Source organism: Ptychodera flava, chromosome 14 (genome assembly GCF_041260155.1).
Source record: "Ptychodera flava strain L36383 chromosome 14, AS_Pfla_20210202, whole genome shotgun sequence".
NCBI lineage: Eukaryota > Metazoa > Hemichordata > Enteropneusta > Ptychoderidae > Ptychodera > Ptychodera flava.
Genome location: NC_091941.1, coordinates 24,766,266 through 24,785,746, shown reverse-complemented (window position 1 = coordinate 24,785,746; position 19,481 = coordinate 24,766,266). Strand labels below are relative to the sequence as shown.

The 19,481-nt window shown below is 41.7% G+C and overlaps 1 protein-coding gene across 2 annotated transcripts in view; it reads right to left on the bottom strand.

The window, feature by feature from the left end:
• The window catches only part of LOC139149883 (muscarinic acetylcholine receptor M1-like), a 173,555-nt gene that overhangs the window by 141,086 nt on the left and 12,988 nt on the right, over window positions 1-19,481 (bottom strand). The window contains exon 1 of one of the 2 annotated variants that reach the window (XM_070721888.1): window positions 703-1,279. The exons of the other annotated variant lie outside the window; for it this stretch is intronic. The gene's annotated coding sequence lies outside the window, so the exon portion shown is untranslated. Of the gene's footprint in view, window positions 1-702; window positions 1,280-19,481 lie in introns of those variants that run through there. 2 annotated transcript variants of the gene reach the window in all.

The window sequence follows — 19,481 nt, the reverse complement described above, 5'->3', positions numbered from 1 at the left end:
ATAGATGATTGAATTACTGGAAATATATGACACAATTTTGAGGCAATTCATCATTGGAGATATTAGTGATGGAGGCAAGGTTTGCGTGACATAAATCATGTTCAATTATATTCAGTCAATATTCATATCATTAGCTAGCATGCGACGTGCATAGACATGTATTTGATAGCTTTTGTGCAGTTAATTACTGAGAATTTATTTTTTTATTTCGTTTGTTTATTTGTCTATTTCTCTTCACATTTTTGCGATTTCAATAAGGGAATTTCCAGAAATGGTAAACAGCGTGCAAGGTAAACTGTCATATTCGAGACACCGTACGTGTACCTCGTCAGTTTAGTAGAAGGGAATTAAATTGTGATGTTTTGCTCTGCCGGCACAAAGCTGGGAGGCCAATCTCTTTCGGTCGGCAGTTATGAGTTTAAGTACCTTATCGACCAATCTGTGCGTGATGAGCGAGCGAGGACTTCCCTTCTTGCATGCCAACGATTTCGAGCCCCGTGCCCCGTAGGCCTGTCTGGCGTTACTAAAAAACGTCACACGCCGAGAAGTCGCGTTACCGCAGAACTTGTATGCCAGAAATCGACAGAGAGCAACGTTTGAATGTCGCTCTTTGGAAGAGCGATCCAACTGCTCTGAGCGTTGTGGGTAATTCACAGAGTACAAAGTGGGGTGACGTGTAACGAATGACAGCATGCAACTCACCTGTCGCACAGATTTCTTTCTGGGGGAACAAATTTAGGTCCGCGACGCTGTACGGTGGAAACTCCTTTAACTTCCTGGTGTGTTTCTGTTCACCTGCGCTCTCGTGGTAGTCGGAGGTACAGCAGATCGCCGGTGAGATGTGCTGTTTCTAGTCGGTTGGAAGCGCCTCCCGGTGAAACAAAGCGCTTTCGTTCAAATGAGAAAACCGGTCGAGCTCTTCCCCGGGAGCAGGGAAGGGATCACCGAAGATTACACGAGAACTGTTCGAATTGCCGGACTTCGAAACTTCCAACAACGCCTAAATATATAGCCCAGGAACAGTTAAGCCTGATTCCCCGCGTATTCTTTGGCTTGCTACTGTCTTGCTCTTATGGTGGGCTTTGTATCCAGGCGAAACGACAGTTACACAGGGAACTCCTCTGGTGACAGACAACAACGATAATAGCGTCCGATATCTGTCGATGGAAGAAATGCGAAAGCTGACTCCAACTCGATAATCAGTCTTGAGGCAGCAAGCTTCTTACGGTAGAGGGGTAATTGCATCGAGTGCATTATCCCGTGGAGCGTCTTACTGTATCTACAATGAAGCTGTTTGAATTGGGCATGGCCCATTTGAAGCAACAGGGGGAGAGCATGGTCTAGCAGACGCTTAAGTTGGCCCAGGGGCCACGAAATCAGCATAAAAATCTGGCGAGTACTCAAGTGAAATACTAGTATACCGACTGGTTTTGTCTCAGATATTGAATACAAACTAACAAATTAACATTATACCTCAAAACTTGCTAATGTGACTCGTGGTTTACAGAATTAGTTGCTGCCACATTTTTGAGTTTTTAAAGTAAAAAATTAGATATTTATGTTGAAGTAAGAAAAATTTTCCGTGAATACTCTTCACTTGCGGAAATGGACTACTGTGTTTGCGTGCATGTTCAAAGTGGCGAGCCACGCAAATTTCCCTATACAAGAAATGGAGTCGCCTCATGTATGTGCACATACTCGTAAGAGTATACATGTACGGGCTGCGCAATAAACGTGGAACTGAACCGTGGCCGTTAAATATTCTCGTATCATCATTAGGCAGAGCTATAACGCTACTTGGACTGTTCCAATTTTGTGTGCACGGCTATCATGCGTTCCGGCCGGGATCGGATGTGTAAGGATGAGAAACGCAAGGTTAAATCGGCAGATGATATAGTACAAGACATTTTCCTCCCCGCTAAGCTTAAAGAAAATGTCGACGTCTGGTCTCGCCGTAGATTAAAAAAAACATGTCGGCAAGAACGCCGGGGCGCATGGAAAACACTGAACCGTTTAAAGTTCAGCTGAGGTCATTCCAATCCGAGGGCCTATATTCACTATCAATTCTACGAGTCGTTCTCTGAATTAAACATCGGTGTTCTGGACGTGTTCCATTTCAAAGACGTGAAACACCAACAATAGCCCCACTGACGGTGAAATTGCACAGGGCGTACACATGTATGTACATTTCTCAAACTTGCGGTAAATTTAAAGTCTGCTCTGAGCATGAGGTACAGTAAGCTCTCAGATGGTTATCTTGTTTAAGATAGCCGCTCGTGAAATTCAGAGAGACTTAATTAACTTTCTGTCACGAAAAATAACGCAACCTCATCGACAGCAACATTGGTGGGATGATCTGTTAGATCTACCGATAGAGACAAAGCACGCCACTCCTGTAAATGCCTTTTGCGAAAATAAGATCATGCAAAATCTCTATTCGTTGCCTGAGAACGGATGAACAAGTCATGACCAGTGTGTCGGCAAACGACTTCCATGATACTGGCAAAAATAATCTCGTGACTGCATGGTTGGACAAATAAGAGGGCTTGCGCGAAAACCATAGGCCACCTGTAATGTTTATGCATAGTGTGGGCATTTTCCATTTTTTGCATGAACTGGTTTTGTTTTATTGACAAATCTCATTTTCAATTCTCCCGTGAACGAAATGCGAGTCGACGGATTCATCTGTGGACGGTGGAACGAACTGCGTGGTTTCCATGGAAACGTCAATGGTACACGCTCTGATACCACTTTCCAGCGTGGATGCTACACTTATCTCATGTTCGGGAACGACAAGGCGTGTTAAATTTGATGGGCTATTTTCCTCCCCGTAATATAATTAACAATACTCGTGACCTGTTCCGTAGCTTTCGAGTCTCCGCCAGGACTGCTTATATTATTATGCACCTCGGTCACGAACGGAGGCCGATGGGCAATTACTCTCCAACCTCGATATGCCCCACTTGAAAATCGAAATTTACATTTCGCCGGCAATGTCACATAAAGTGAAATTACTTAAGCGCATAAAACCTTGCTATGGAGCCACTATCTGTATAAACATACCGTAACCCCTTCTCTGCGTGGCATGAGATCATCGCGACGCAAACAGGCAAAATCGTCTTTTTTTCCTCGCCAGTTTTTGCATCATTGGTGAAAATTGCGGTGGAAAAAGCAGTTCCGTGGAATATTTTGCGGGTTGTGATCATGTCACGCCCTTAAGATATTATGTTCGGTAAAATGCAAGGGTGTTCACACCTTTCGCATGGCTGCACATATCATTTTGAATAAGAGAAATAAAAACATAGGAGGCTATAAAACTGACGGCGCTATTAAAAAGTTACAGCGTCTTGTGCGGATGTCATAAAAGTGAATTTTGTGCGGTAAGTGCAAGCACAGAGTGAGGCGCGGCATCGCTAAAAAAGTTATCGAGGAGACATTTGAGTTGATTCGGTTGCGTCAGCATAGCGAAAAGCTGATGGTTCCATCCATTTCACCTCAGTACTACGGCTTCGATGCCGCGACCCGCAGCTGGGAACGGCTGGGTAATTCCCCATCTGTCTGTCCAAGGAATAGTAGTACCTGCGGCTCTATGTAGAAGGATCTGCGGACGTTTTGTTTTTCAGTGATTTTGTCGTGTTTGTATAATAGAGTCTTTTGTTCTGCCCCCGAAATCGTGAAAAAAATGCGAGCTGTTCAAGTTGTCATTGGAGTTTGTATCTGTGTTATGGTGGCTGCTGGATTTTAGTCCGGACCTGAATTCATTTTTGTCATTCGCATATTGTACGCTACTCGTTGTGATGGAAGGCCGGTACTGCAGTTTGTAGCCTACCACAATACAGTTTATAGAGAAGACTGTGAAACTGTACGTGTTTTATCGAACAAAATCCGATAAAAATAACATCGGAAGTTACGGCTATTGTCCGCAATATCTCCCCTGATTCTCTGAATGAACATAATGGCAAAGTCATCTTGATAGACGACATAGAACGCTGACCTTCGTACCAGACGGTTCGAGCAGTCGATTTGCCCGCGAGTACAATTAGGCAGCCTTGGCCAAAAAAAACTCATTTCCTCGCATGGAAAATTCATGGGAGTCGCAAAATCACGGTTGACGGTGAAATCTGACGAGCACGTCAGGAGATTCAGTCGGAATTTCAAAGCTTAATAGTTTGAAACAAGAATCCGATCAACATCGTTCGGTCGTGAACGACAGGTACACGTTTCCAGCACATAATTAACATAAATCATGCATACGCCGCTGCAGAGCTGAACAGATAGAATATTGATAATTCATTTGCGGGGAAATGGCGTCGCAGTCATCCCACGAGGTGCAAAGAAGTGGAAAGATCTAGTTCAGAACAGTGACTCAAGTGTTGTATCAGATTTAGGGACGGACCATTACATCTTTGGAGGGCGTGACCAAAATGAGGACATGTTTTTTTCGCTTGTGGGGGGAGTGGTGATGTATGTTTTTGTGCTGGCAAAGCGTGCATAGCTTTTCTCTAAACACAATTCCATCCTTATTTTAGCTTCAAGTCATCACTGTTTCGCACAGCCAACGAGATTGCGGACATAGTCCCCCCCCCCGCTTCTGATCGCGCTCATACGCCGATCCCTTAAACATAAACAAATGAAAGTAAGGTTCGCTCACCATCTTAGGTAATTTTTCTTCAGGTGTGTATCACAGGAAATCCGTCGAATCCGATTATTTGGGTTTTCTGTCGAAGTATGACGTGGGCTGTGGTCTCATGCAGAGAATATGTCAACATAATTTGGCGAACATTGGTAAGCTGGATCAAGGTGGGTGACTATTTGATCCTACAAACTGCCAAAATAATTTCACTTCTGTTGTATTAACCGCCGTTCATCTTTTTTTCTCAGTCGCGAGAGAACGGAATATATTGATAAAGTTAGCCTTATCGGCGGGATATCTAGAGATGAATACTGCAAATTTGCTCAGTACTTAGCGACGATAACCACTTGAAATCAGCCAGGCTCCTTCTCTCTTCAAAGGGAGAAAAAACGCAACTCTAAGACTTTGCAATGAGCAACGAAGATGGACTGGCTGACGCCACGGCGCTGACTCAGATAAGATCTTTTTCACACCGGCCCAAACTTTCGAGACAATCCTTGCATGAATCAGGGTCCCGCGTTCCATTAGGAAAGACAGTCGGGATGTTTCGGAAATGTGACGGGCGCAAATATAATCAACTCAATATTAAATCCGCTCCGATCCATCAAGCTTTGCGCGATGATATTTGATCCGATCTGTATCTGTCAAGCCAAGGCGGAGAAAATGATTAATTAATTCGCAATTATGGAACGATCGCGGTGTAATCAAGGGAGATTGAAGTCGGCAGACGAGGCCCGATTCTCGTTAAATAAAGTTTAAAGCCGGGGTGATACTAAGTGAATTATTGTTCGGCAGGGGTGGATGTCTACACCTGGAGACTTCTGTCTTTGGAAAGATTGAAAGGTCTCTGTACAGAAGAATCCGCGTCTATTGATACATCGATACAATCACTGCTCATAAGCACGACCACAAAGACTCGACTCACGATCGATTTCAACGGAATATGGCTATGATATAATGTTTTTGGATGGGTCTCCCCTGAAGGTTAGTTCAGTAAGGATCAAAATTGTCCTAAAGTCATGTACACGGAACTTCAACCATTATCACAACAATACCGATATCGATACCGGGGGGGGGGGGGGGGGGGGGAGTCAGCTCTATTTTGCTAATCGTGTTCAGTGATTCTACCAGCTATCTATAGCTCACAGAACAAATACAATACACACACGCACAATATATCATACGTATAGGCATCGTACATCACCTGAAAGAACGGGCGACACGAGCACGTCGCTGTATTCCAGTCTCATTGGGAGAGTAATTTCCGCAACAATTAACCCCTGAAAGACGCATGCAGACACTGAGGCAAATCAAAGTACGCACTGAGCATGCGTTTGTAACGAGATTCGAGATTATGCTCCCGTCTTTTTAAAATCCCAAGAAATCGGATCATAGCTCGTAGGCTTAGTTCCAAATTACAAAACGACATGCACGCACTCAAATGATTTCTCATTGATCTTCATGCCTTTCTGCAGGGTCATTTTATTCTTTTTTTCAGAATATTGACGTTAACGACATTCCGCCGACGGTTCATTCTGGGACCGGATTTAACAACATTAACACGATGCGAGGGAGTCGAAGAATAAAGAATTTGGAGTTCAGGATTAAAAGTCAAACTAATGTTTTCGGTCGCTACTCTCGTCGTACAAATGCAGTAGCTGAATTGCGCGACTTGATATATGAGAGAGAGAGAGAGAGAGAGAGAGAGAGAGAGAGAGAGAGAGAGAGGAGAAGAGAGAGAGAGAGAGAGAGAGAGAGAGAGAGAGAGAGAGAGAGAGAGAGAGAGAGAGAGAGAGAGAGAGAGAGACAGAGACAGAGACAGACAGACAGACGGACGGACAGATAAAAAGACAGACAGAGATAGAGAGAGAGGCAGGGAAGGACAGAGACAAACTGAAAGAGAGATATATAGCCAGCCGGCCAGCCAGCCAGACAGGAAGACAGACAAATAGAAAGACATACATTAACGAAGAGACAGATAAAAAGACAGTCAGACAGATAGGAGACAAACAAACATAAACAGACAGGGAGAGGGACAGATCAGGCAGGCAGAAATACAGAACACAGAGAGAAAGATATTGAGACGGCGAGAACGCGCAGTTTCATCTCAACTTTTCCTTTTGCGTGTAATAATCATGCCAAGCGTGGCAGGTAAATTTTGTCCGCTCTGCTACAGACAATCATGTTTGTTGTGAAAGGTTTATTTATCAGTAACTATTATGCAAATATTTCAAACCTCTTAGCATCATGAAAACCAGCTGTCTTACCCATCCCTACACAACCACTACCTGGCACCGTGACCTTAGTTTTGTTTTGTTTCCTTCCAGCATAGACCGAACAAACTGTACCAGCATTGTTTTCTCATATTTGAATTATTGGAAAGTATTAGACGTGTGGATGTTGCTCTCTTTGAGCTAAAGTTAATGGAGTGTAATTTCAACATTCTTTTTTATTACCCGATCACATTAGTTGGTTCTACATCTGCCTCGCCTTCAAGCACGATTCGGTGCAAATTCAGCTCTACATTTTTTTTTACAAGAGCATGACAGTTGCAGGGGCAAACGCCTCAGCAAGAGTGGATGTTGTCTTACGTCATATGACGCAGTCTGACCAAAGTATCCCAGGCGTAGCTTGATCGTGCAACTGCATACCGGGAAATCAAGATGGCCGTAAAAATTACTGGTATAGACTGCGGAATTTTTACCAGCATTACTTTGACACACACTTGATGTGGAAATGAAATCCATCTATAGGGGTCAATGCTACGGTCACAATTAGTGAGATGGATGAGGCGTTTCATCTTAAGGAATGTTTGTGAACTCATTCATCAAAAGTAAAAGTGAAATCCTCATCGATGTTACTGAAATCACTTGCATGAACAAATGGCGGGTACCATCACTGTACTGAACAAAATTGACAAAACAGCTATTCTATATGGTTAAAACTTTATTTCGACTGTGAAAGATGCCCGACGATCTCCTCTATTGATGGCTAGTATTTACAGTATTGAAAATATCATTTAGGGAACATTAACATCATAATACGTATACGGAATGTAACGAACTACAGGCGACAGGTAGATGTAAAAAAGCGCTCGAATGATGAATTACCGATGATTAAGTTGTTATCGTTCGCTCAGGCGCTGGAGTCTTAAAAGAGGACAATATTTTGCGAATGGATATTCGTACACTTTATGACTTGTTATAGTTAAGAATGGGTTATCGACAATTGTTCTGATTATAAATGCTGTGAAGATGTATCATCAACATGCTGGCTGTTTAAAAGTTTCTGGCGGAGCAAGTCCCTGACCTTTAACCTCCACTCTTCGCGCGTGAGAACGACTTAACATCCTTCCAAAGAGCTTTGCTCCGAAATTAAAGCTATTTGTTTTTCTCTGAACGACTCGAGTCAGACCATGGGTCACTTTTATTAAAAAAGGCGCTGTCAAACCCAGTGCAAGCAGAGGTGATAAACTATTTCTTACGGTCATAATAGACAGCGTTTTTCTCTCCCCTGAGCAGAAATCCAAAGATAAGATGGACTTAAATTATTTTTAAGGGATTTTTTAATAAATCAGTTGCGTTCTCTATCGCTAATGGCATAAAGAAAGCGTGTATATTAGTTTGTTTTATTTCGAGTGGTGACTCTCGGTGAAAGACTATAACGTCTTGACCCTACGATTTCGTGTCATGCCCGGTCGCATACGACACCGGTGCGACGTCATTTTGTCTTGTCGTTCACGCCGTTTATTCAGACCACCCAACTCTATGCAAATGATGTGATAAAACACGTGACATATGAATTAGCGAAGTGGTGGGAGAATGTTGGCTGGCAGACTGCGAAGTAAGATGTTCGCTGCTGTCCAGAATCGTAGAGGATTTAATATTAGCTCCTCCAGTATGCACTGCATACGTCACATTACTCTGAAATACAAGGTTTTTGAAATATGAACGGGTATCAAAGTAAAGACGTGGACAACTCGCCAATTTTTCATTGATAGTGTTATTATCAAGAGCCCTCTTGTACATATTATTGGCAATGAAAAGCTTATGGGAAACCTCACGGCGAGTGGCCGCGCCCATCGATCAGCATATCCCAGATACGTCAACATCACTCACAACATGCCCCGAAGCATTCACTCGCTTGTGCAATCCGTCTATAACCGAATAACCGAATAAACCTTATGCACATCTTGGATTATTTTGTTTTGAAGTGCTTACACAAACGCACACCGAGTGAAAATGAATCAGTGAGTCGGAGGGACAAACTTAGTGTACATTCACACGGGTCAAGGATCAAAGATGCGGACAGACCGTGTTGTTAAGTTTACGGCGACCTCCAGACCTTGCGAGACGGCAGGGTCGACTCCGAAGAAGATTTGTGTGGGCGTGTTGCATTTATGGCGTGTGTTACATCTCTAGCTGACGTGTTGTCTGTAATATGATGAAAAAATAATATTTACAGTTTTTCCCCGTGACTTAATTGGGATGAATAACAAATACAATCGAGTTAACGTGCCAGTTGATACGATGAATTTGAAAGATGACCCTGAAAGTAGTCTAGCAAAATGCACCAGAATATAGACGAAGTAAGAACACATAACCGGAATTTCACCGTTATTGCATATAGCAGCTTTGAAATCCTCCCGACCAGTGGCAGAAGGTAAACAACGTCAATCGAAAAGCCAGGATAATGAACTTCGAGGCTTCCACAACCGAGACTTGTCAGACAATTGTTGATTTAAAACCTTGCCCAACGTTTCACAGCTGGTGAAATCTGTTCCGGAAGAACCCGTTCGACTGACGGCAGACTGAAAAAAAACCCGAGTGTGCCAAGAAATTTCCTCTTCAATTTTGTTTTCAACATAGACAACATTTTTTCAGCGTCTTCTCGTTCAGATTGCCGAGTTCTGACAATGCAATGTTTTACTAATCCTTTGTTTTCGCATAGAACAAAGGCAAATCCCATCTTCATTGATTAGCGTATCCGGCATGCTTTATCAGATTTATACTTTTTTATATCATTCGTGACACTATTTTGATACAAGTTAAAGGATAGAACAGGTAATACATACATACAAATACATACATACATACATACATACATACATACATACATACATACATACATACATACATACATACATACATACATACATACATACATACATACATACGTACGTACGTACGTACATACATACATACAAACATACATACATACATACATACATACATACATACATACATACATACATACATAGTTTACATATAAATATATATATATATATATATATATATATATATATATATATATATATATATATATATATATATATATATGTGTGTGTGTGTGTGGAAATATATAATTCTGGCAGATTGTATAGCACTCTCGGGGTTTTTGAACAGGTACACCTGAGAGATGTACAAGTTGCCAAGTATATGAATGGATTTGCAAGTTTGAGAGCCCGATAGCGAATTCCAACGTAGTACATTTATAACTCGATATTTTGCACACTTTCTTAAAGAGGCACTCCCACTTGGTAACATTTTCAAAACACATTTTTTAATGCCAACGGTCGATATTTGACGTGGCGACTCCGCGCGGATCGCGAGATATCGATAAAAACATGTCATTTCCCGAGCGTATTTTTCACATCCCGAAGTTTTACGATCGTTTCTGGTTATGACCCGAAATCCCCCGAAAGTGTGTTGTTGTGCTGATTGACGATATTCTAAGGAGTCCAAAAACGTTCGAATGACGCAATTAATTTACCTCCTACTGCGATGACTTTATATACATCATTATCAATGCCTTTACCTCTGGTATTTTTTTTTTAAAACTTCTCCTTAGTTTTTGTCGTTTTCATTATTCTCAATCAGTTGTATTAAATTTTTAAACAATACCACATAGATATCAGTTTTTACGTGTAAAATATTAGTTGCCTCTGATGACTACTTTTTGTCGTCTGCTACACAGTTACGCGTGGTTCGATACATAGCGGCCGCCGCGTGTGGTATGCGTGCATACCACACGGCGGCCACTATGCATATTATGTATCAACCGCACCTATCTGTGCTAGTCACCTATGCGAATGCTGGTGGAATCAGCAAACTTTGTTTTTCGTTTTTTTATGCCGAGTCAGTAGGACTCGGCTTTCTCCCATGGGACATGACCGCTCACCGACGCGAGTGGTACTGCTGTGGCGTACGTCAGCGTAGACTCGTACTCCATAGCTTAGTTGACAATGGCCTCAGTGCCGAACGTTCAATGTTCGGAAGCTGAATTCAGGTGGGCCACCGGAATTCAAACTTTTAACTTTTTTGAGGACATGTTTTTATCGATATCTCGCGATCCGCGCGCAGTCGCCACGTCAAATATCGACCGTTGGCATAAAAAAAATGTGTTTTAAAAATGTTACCAAGTGGGAGTGCCTCTTTAATAACCAAAGAAACAATAATTTTAAAAAAATCCAATAAGGCGACAGCCGTAAGGCAAGATTCCCAACCAGAGGTCATAGAAAATGATCAGTTATCACAAGAACGGTATTGTAATATCATAGATAAATCAAACACTCTACTTGACCTTACAGGGTTCTCTTGAAAGATATTTCAAACACCTGTTTAGCCCCATGGCGGCGTTTCAAAATAAGTATAGGATAAAGCCCGAGTACGAGGGCTCTTCTGGTATATAAAGTCCAACCCAACGATAAAATGTCGAGGCCGCAGGCCGAGACATTTTATCGTAGGGTTGGACTTTATATACCAGAAGAGCCCGAGTACAAGGGTTTTATCCGACTTAAAAACTATCGCCCCTAACTGATATATTTTCGTTTTCAATGTGTTTACGTCAACCGTCCCCTTTGTCAATGTAACATGTTTAGGATATGAATTAAAACTTTATTTGTGAAATAGCCTTCCAATGTAATGGAACATCCTATAAATGCCCTAGGGCACATTATATAAATGCCCTAGGGCACAGCAGATTTTGTGTGCAGCTGGTTTCAGCTGTGTTACCAAATTTGAATATTAAAACGTACCAGATGTTTACAGAATATGACATGTTCACTTTGATTGGACAGTACTTTACTACGGCGCTGTCATTCGTTTCTGGAATTTGGTGACCAGGGCTTTAAGAGTAGATAAAACACCCTGAATTGAGCACTCTGATTGGTCAATCAACAGTAGATAGTTTTTAATGATAGATAATCGATCGCCATTATTAAGAATTTCTTAATATCATGATTTTAACCCTATGCTGAGAACAGCAACATGGAATTTTTTTTGTGGCTTTGAAGTGACTTTTCCCCTGTTTCTCATCTGGAGACCGTCGATTTTACAATATGCCTCTAGTCAAATGGCTGGCTTCACAGCACGATTTACGGTCGACGGAAGCTTTGCTGTTATATCGTTTCATGTGGAGCCGTTAACAAGTTTTTTTACGTTCTTTGAAGTATGTATACAGCTGTAAGTACAATGTTACATTCCTGTCTGGTGCCAAATAATGAGTGTTCACACGTCTCTATAAAAAGCATGAAATTAGAACTCCGCATGACTCGGAAGTTCTGCTGCAGACATTTTTCTTGAACCCGGAGCATCCTTATTGTTTGTTGTTAGGTGGGATGAATCAATAATTTGGTAAAGCGATGGCCCCTCTCCATCTCTAGTGAGATTGACCGTTGCCCGGCGTATGAACGAGACTGCATTATATGTTCAGGAACAATCATATTCAACGCCCTGTCGAAGGCAGTGACACTCAACGTATGGGATATGTGCGTGAATGATCGTGCGGTGTCGAAATCACGCGGCAAGTATATAGACTCTCAAATCTATTCATGTGGAATGGATTGAAGATGTCTGTTCAGTTTGCCGACCGATTCCCGTCAAACAATTATCAATCAAAGACACCACGGCACGCCTGTTACACCCTCTGCACAATGTGTATCTCCTGTTTGTAATAACGATCAACATTTCAAACAATCAAACATCTTGAGAAAACAAAATTACACCGTACAATCTTCGTTGAAATGTTTTCGCAGCTGTTGAATGCAGTATTACATTTCCCCTAAGTGAAAAGAAACGAGTTAAGACATCTCAAAACGTGTATGAGTTTAACAAATCAGCGCAAGTCACACAACGGCCTAGGCCTCAGGAATTTCAGGAATTGTCACTCAAAGAAGATGGGTTCGATGAATGAACATTTCTTGGTAGACGTCAAGTGAGAACGCTTTAGGGTTACGAATAAACTTTTGGAACACTGTGTCTGTATTTGTTAGAATCAAGATGGCGATAAAGAGAAACGCTCTCATAATTTTTGGGAACGGACGCAAACGGAGAATACTTAAATATTGTGAGTAAATCAAGTTTACTTATCATTAAGCAGTGTTTTTATCTACTTAATGAAATCAATTAACCAAAATGCGAATTTCTTGGATACATAAGCTTGCCTGTGTACGCGTGGCATTTTTTTACATTATGATTTCGCAGGGTGTTCATCTATAATGACACATCATATCAGACGCCTATCTAAATTGCTTGTAACAATAATTTACTCCTTAACATAATGAGGCTCAAATGTGACATTCGAAAGTAAATATGATTACCATGTACAGTATAGTATAGGGAAGTATATAACATATTAGATTTATAATTTTCGCTGGTTTAAGAATCGTTTGGCAGTTCACAAAACGACTGACGATTTGCAGATGAGGCAAAGACCAGGACTTCTTTTTGTTTCCTGATGACCCGAGCTAGCACTAAAATAATGACATTTTATCCACCTCTAAGAGACAACAACGATAATAACACATTGTCAACTGTTTCCCCAAAGTCTGCGTGCACTGCTTTCAGAAGCCAGTTTCATATACCTATTCTCACGTGATTCTCTATGGTAACCATTGTTCACTCGGTCTCCTGTGAGGCAGTGCTATGACAGATGAAACAGTAACTATCAATTCCCTTGATTGCTCATGTTCCACTCTCATTAAATTTTCCGTCGCTCAAAATTTTGAAATGGTGATGGGTTAACGCCCGGCCACATCGATGTCAGATTTCCCTTCATGGAAGATAAAGATCTGGAATGCGTTTCCCCTGACTCTTTGAAGGGGAAATTTCTGTTCGTGCTTGACCATCTCTTTGGAAAACAAGTCCCGAAAGTCTTTACATTCCTTCGGGCTTGACAATCACGTTGGAAAAAATGTCCCAAAAGTCACCAGAAAAATGTGTTGTCACACCAATTGCTCCTCCCCGAAATTAAAATGTTTCTCCCCTTAATTCTTCGCTGTGATATTTTGTGTTTCACAAACTATGCGGTGTAGACCACGGGATGAATCGGGGGAGATAATGCAAATCTGTACTCAGAGCGAGACAAAACGCAAGACCCGTCCCTCTTGATGAGCGTGCACAGGGTAAAGCCCTCAAAAAGGGGAAAGTGGAGCGTGTGACAGCTGCGAACATTCATATCCTAGCACGATGCAGAGAAGGCAGTTATAGACTCGTTGAGACTGACTGACAATAAGGAGCGAGCGATTACAAATCGATGAAAATCTGCTTTTTTCAGAATCGACCGGTGTATGCCATGAAGAAGAAGATACTGGCAAGAGTGTCGTCTCATCAGTTTTATTTTACAAGTAATTGGTGGGAAGGTCAAGAAAATCTGGTTAGGAGATTTTTCCTGCACTCACTAGATTGACGTAAGATTGCCTCATTCTGTTTTAAACTGACAACTTGACAGCAGAGAGTGTAGAACACACCAGATTTCGTGCCAAGACATGTAATTCTTGTCTGCTTAAGTAACTCTGTCAACTTAGGGGAGGGCCGTTACATCTTTGGAGGTAGAATTCAAAAGCTAGAAAATATTTTGCATCACAGATTCGAAACATAAATATTAGGGCAATTTGCCCGAAATCGTTGAATCCACATCGTGCAGCATTAATATAGGGCGAGAAGTTTCAATAATTTAATCAAATTTTACTCAAGTGATTGGCGCCTCTTTTTTGAGACACACCAAACAAACACTCGCAAATTTTGACGCACAGAACTTCAATTTCACCCGCACACCGTGAGCTCCTTCTCAAGATTCAAACCTATACACAAACGACTATAATTGGGCGTCTGGATAAGTCAGGCGTCTTTCAGGGCAGCTTACCACCGAAACGACTGAATAGCGGAGTTACTATACAGTCTCGTATGGGTACCTCACATTGCTTATCAAGGAATTGTCACGGGAAATCAGCGAGAATTACAACAGCGGCTTGACTCCGAATGCTATCACTTAAATCGGATGAAGCCCGAGGCGCGGGGAGCTGAACCGCATCGCAGTGACAATTTTGCTTCTTCGTGAGAGCCAACAGAAAAGTAACCAAGGCAACGATTTTCGGTGGCATAATCACCATTCTGTTCTTTACACATAAAGGATGTTGTAAAAGTGCGTCGCGTGGCAGACCTCGACAGGGCCCTGTGTCAATTAGTATACTTTTTCCCCACAGGTTTTAATGGCTTAGAAATCAATCTAGTTTTCACGCATCACGGCTCAAAACATCTTTTTTTCAGTGAGTCAAAACTGTCTTAGCGTCGAAATACCGGCGATGACGAATAGGCGATCAGCACAGAGAGACGAGAGAGACGAATGTGTATCCGGCGATGACAAACGGGTACACGTTACACACAACGCAGACCAATCGACTCGATGAATCGATGAATGGTTTCGAACGAGACTTCTCTCGCTACTGACCCCGGTGACACGTCGTTTGATGCCGACGCGATGTATCTGTCTATCGGAGCGACACTAACACTGAAAGAGGGAATTTAGAAATAGAAGGCCACCATGAATGTCAAGGTCTTCTGTTGAGAAAATATGAGACGTACTCGCCAGTGAAATTAAGTCATGGCTGTGCCGGTATTCACCCCTGGGCACGGCAATTGCGCTATTACGAGACACACAGCACCCTTTGCGACGCATCCCTGTTTTACTTGGTCTGTGAATCATACCCGCGAGCTAGCCTGTTATATTGACCACTGGATAAATGTCATGTTATAGTCTTTGTAATTTCACATGATTATTTAATAGACCTGGTCGCCTGCTTAATAAATTAACAGAGAGCAGAGACCCAGGGATGGTTGCAGTCGTCCCGAATTATCTTTTAAAGGGCAAGTCGCTGGAAGACGTCAGAAAGCAATTTGAAAGTAGCACGGGATGGAAAGATCCCAAGCGGCAACGTAAAGATTATTTTTTCTGAGTTGGAAATCTTTAAAGGGTCGGGTCACACGAGTCCTACAGGAACGAGGAACGTAGTATAAATAAATTTAAACAAGGGTTACCATAACTGTTTACTGTCGTCTATACTGTAACAACCGTAAAAATAAAGTTTCGTAGCCTTTTGACCCGCTTCGATGACAGGTCGTGGAGGAAATAAATACAAACATGGTTTTCTGACATTTCTCTGCATCGTTTGTGAATGCTTTTCTCTTGAGTACGGATTCGAACACAGTCCGGTCATACCCGTTATTTCAAACCACCTGAAATACCGTTAGGCCAGGAGTTTAACAGATGTCAAAATAGAAAATGATTTACATAGTCCTGGGCAACTATGTAGAAGTGGTATAGCCAAAAAGTGATGACAGTAAAAAATTGTGAAAGTGGTTCGAAGAAAGTGGAAGTTAATTTTATTTTAACGTTATTAGTTAATACAGTGACATCATCACTTCTTGGCTATACTACTTCCACGTACTTGTCTAGTCCTGTTCACTTGCATTCAAATGCAGTGAATATAGAGTTTTGATGCATAGGAAAGTTTTGTATATCACATTCCTCAAACATCGTGAGAAAAATGCTTTTTATCACAGTAGTCGATTCATGTGCGGTCAAAAAATGGACATTTTAGATGACCCAAAACGTCTACGTACACCATTTAGTCGTAAAAGTCCTAAAACATGAGGGGAAAAAACTTTTGCAAGTTGCTCGTTTTCCTTGGGCCGTAGAACTCAACTCAAAAATAAAAAGGTTAAGTTCACAGCTTCTCTACTGCCGTCTTGAGGGGCTACTATTATTTCAATAACCACATTTTTTCTTCGATATATTTTTAAAAACAGCAAAGGCTTTGACGCGATGTCATGATATCCAAATGACCTCTTAATGCCACAGGTATCATAATATTCAAAGCAGGGATTACTCTCTCTGAATTTGTTATGCCTTTTTATTTCCGTCAGTGAATGTTACAGTTTTGCTTGTTAAATTAAACTTTTTGTTGTTATTACTAAGTCAGGTTTTGATCTTTGAGTCAGTTATATAAGGCCAAAAACTGTTTCTGGTCCTTGATATTAAGCAAAAGGGATGCGGCGACGCGGTTTTCCTTTTTTCTTCCCCCCCCCGCTGGTTTGACACTATTGATGCAAGAGTTATTGTCTTTTATCACTGGCTGCATAATACTTCAGTTTTCTGTTTAGCATTTTTGGACATGCAAACAGGGATATCGAGGATAGTTGTACTGATGAGTATGTAACCCCTCCCCTCCCAAAAAAAAGAAGAAGAAAAGACATGACGTGCAGGTTCTGAAATGACGCGCGGTGACCAGAAACGATCTTTTTTGGCCTAAGATTAAGGAAATTAGACAAATTCAAATATAAGCGATAAAAATGCTCTCTCACAAATTTCTCTTTTGCGCAAAACAACCTTAATCACATGCAACAAAACCGTGTCTTATATTTTTGCTATTTGTTAAGTTTAGTTTGACAGTATTTTATTTTCCGGCATCCACGCGTAGGACTGTATACAGGACACGAATTGATCGGGAGTAAAGACACGAATTTCGACAGACAGTTTTCGAGACTCATGCTGAGGGTGTATCTCCACCCCCCCCCCCCCGCATTTAGTAGAGATAGGTCGTCTAATAGCTAAATATAGAAGCATGAGCCACAGGATGTCCAGATTCATTGTAAGCATGGTAAAGTTGCGCGCCATGGTGGGTACATGAGTTGATCGGAAATTGCGTCACCTTATGGAGCACAAAGGGTGCGAATATAACGAACAACCCTCCCATGGTATAGTGCTTAGGCTGTTCGAGGACGGAACACAATAAAGGCAGACAAAACAAAAAATGTAGACACAGAATCCGATTGTTGGATAAAAAATTGCAGCAGACGTTTCGATGTATTTTCTCCTCCGGGCGGAGACACTAACTATACATACAAAAGACTGAGAGTGATTCGATCACTATACACAAAAGAGATCCTGCTGACAATTTCATTTTATTTTCGGTTGCACAGAAATAGTCTGTCGCCACAAGCTATGCTTAAACCGGATCACATACTCATATTGTTCTGCGTGGTTCACTTTCAATTGGTTTCTGGTTGGGCATATCTGTTGTCTATAATTACATATTACTCGTTTTTCGGCAGTGCATGTGATATCTATACGAATTGATGTTCGTCCCCGCAATAAAAAAAGGAGCGATTGAAATTATTCTAGATTCTTTATTGCGATAAGCGATTTGCCTATTTTCATATCTCTTATTACATCATATTTACAATCTCGCGAAATCGACATTCAATCGTATGTAATTATGTGCGTGGCAAATACACTGTAATCTCGATAATGGCGCAAAATAAAGTGGCCATGCAGTTATGGATCTGTTTCTGTTGAATGGTCGTAAATGGAAAGTGCATTTACTAGCCAGCGTCTGGGCAAAGCAAGAGAATCGGAAATTGATTCACTTTGTGGGCACAGACTATCTGTAATAGCCGGGATTTCAATACAATATGATAGGCAATATCCATAAATGATATAGTTACAGGGGAATTATCAGTGTCTCTTTTGGATGTTTCAGCTCGCTATCAATCTTCAGTCCGTTTCAAACAGAGTGGAAATAACGGATAACCGGACAAAATGATATGAGGAGGGGGGGGGGGGTCTGTATTCTGATCTAAGCTTCATGTTACTATTTTAAGACACAGATGCCTCGGGCTTTCATTTTCTGTACTTGCGATTTTCAACCCCGCGCTCGCGCCGACTCAGTGAATCAAAAGCTGCAGCCCCCAACATCTGATTTAAAAACACCGCGGAAACTACGCACTGACAGAAGACAGCCCAGCTCTATACTGGAGCGCGTGTCGTATCGATAATGACGTTGACAATGAATGACGCGCAGGGAACAAACGCACCCACTAGCCGAGGAGAGTTGTATTGATGCTGCGGAGCTCTTTGGCGTAACATGGGGTAACTTGACCGTCATCGTCTGGATAAATTCACAAAACGTTGGCAAGCTGATCTGCTCGCGCTGAACGAGCGCTATTTATCGTTCGATGTAAGAGATAAATCAAAATTACGTAGATTCGCCAAGGGCATCATCATTGAGAAGATGAATTGCCAAATCATATCGCCCAATAAGATATTCCTAATTCTTCCTAACGACCGACGAGGCAATTGCTGTTGCAAATCTGCGCAAATCATCCGTAAAGGAAAAATGGGCAGGGGTCGACATTCTATACCCTATGGAATAGTTTGATTAAAAAGTCACGCAATACCACGTAATATTTTCATTTGCTCTTGTCTTTGTTTTTGTCCTTTTTTTACAAACGACTTTGAACAGAACAACGGATATATATGTGCGATGGCATACTTAAGATTAGCGCCTCTGGCCGTCTAATGTGCATGATTGACGAGAGGCTAAAATCGCGCGAGAAGTTTGCATTCTTGATGACGGTCGAGTCATCAGAACGCGTTTGCCCAAGCAATTGCAGTAATGAACGAGATGTTATGAAGGATGGACCATTAGCTATTGGGGGAGGGGTAATAATGGAAAATAATTCAGAGTGAAAACCTTTCGACAAAAATCAGAGCTGCCGCTTTTACAAAA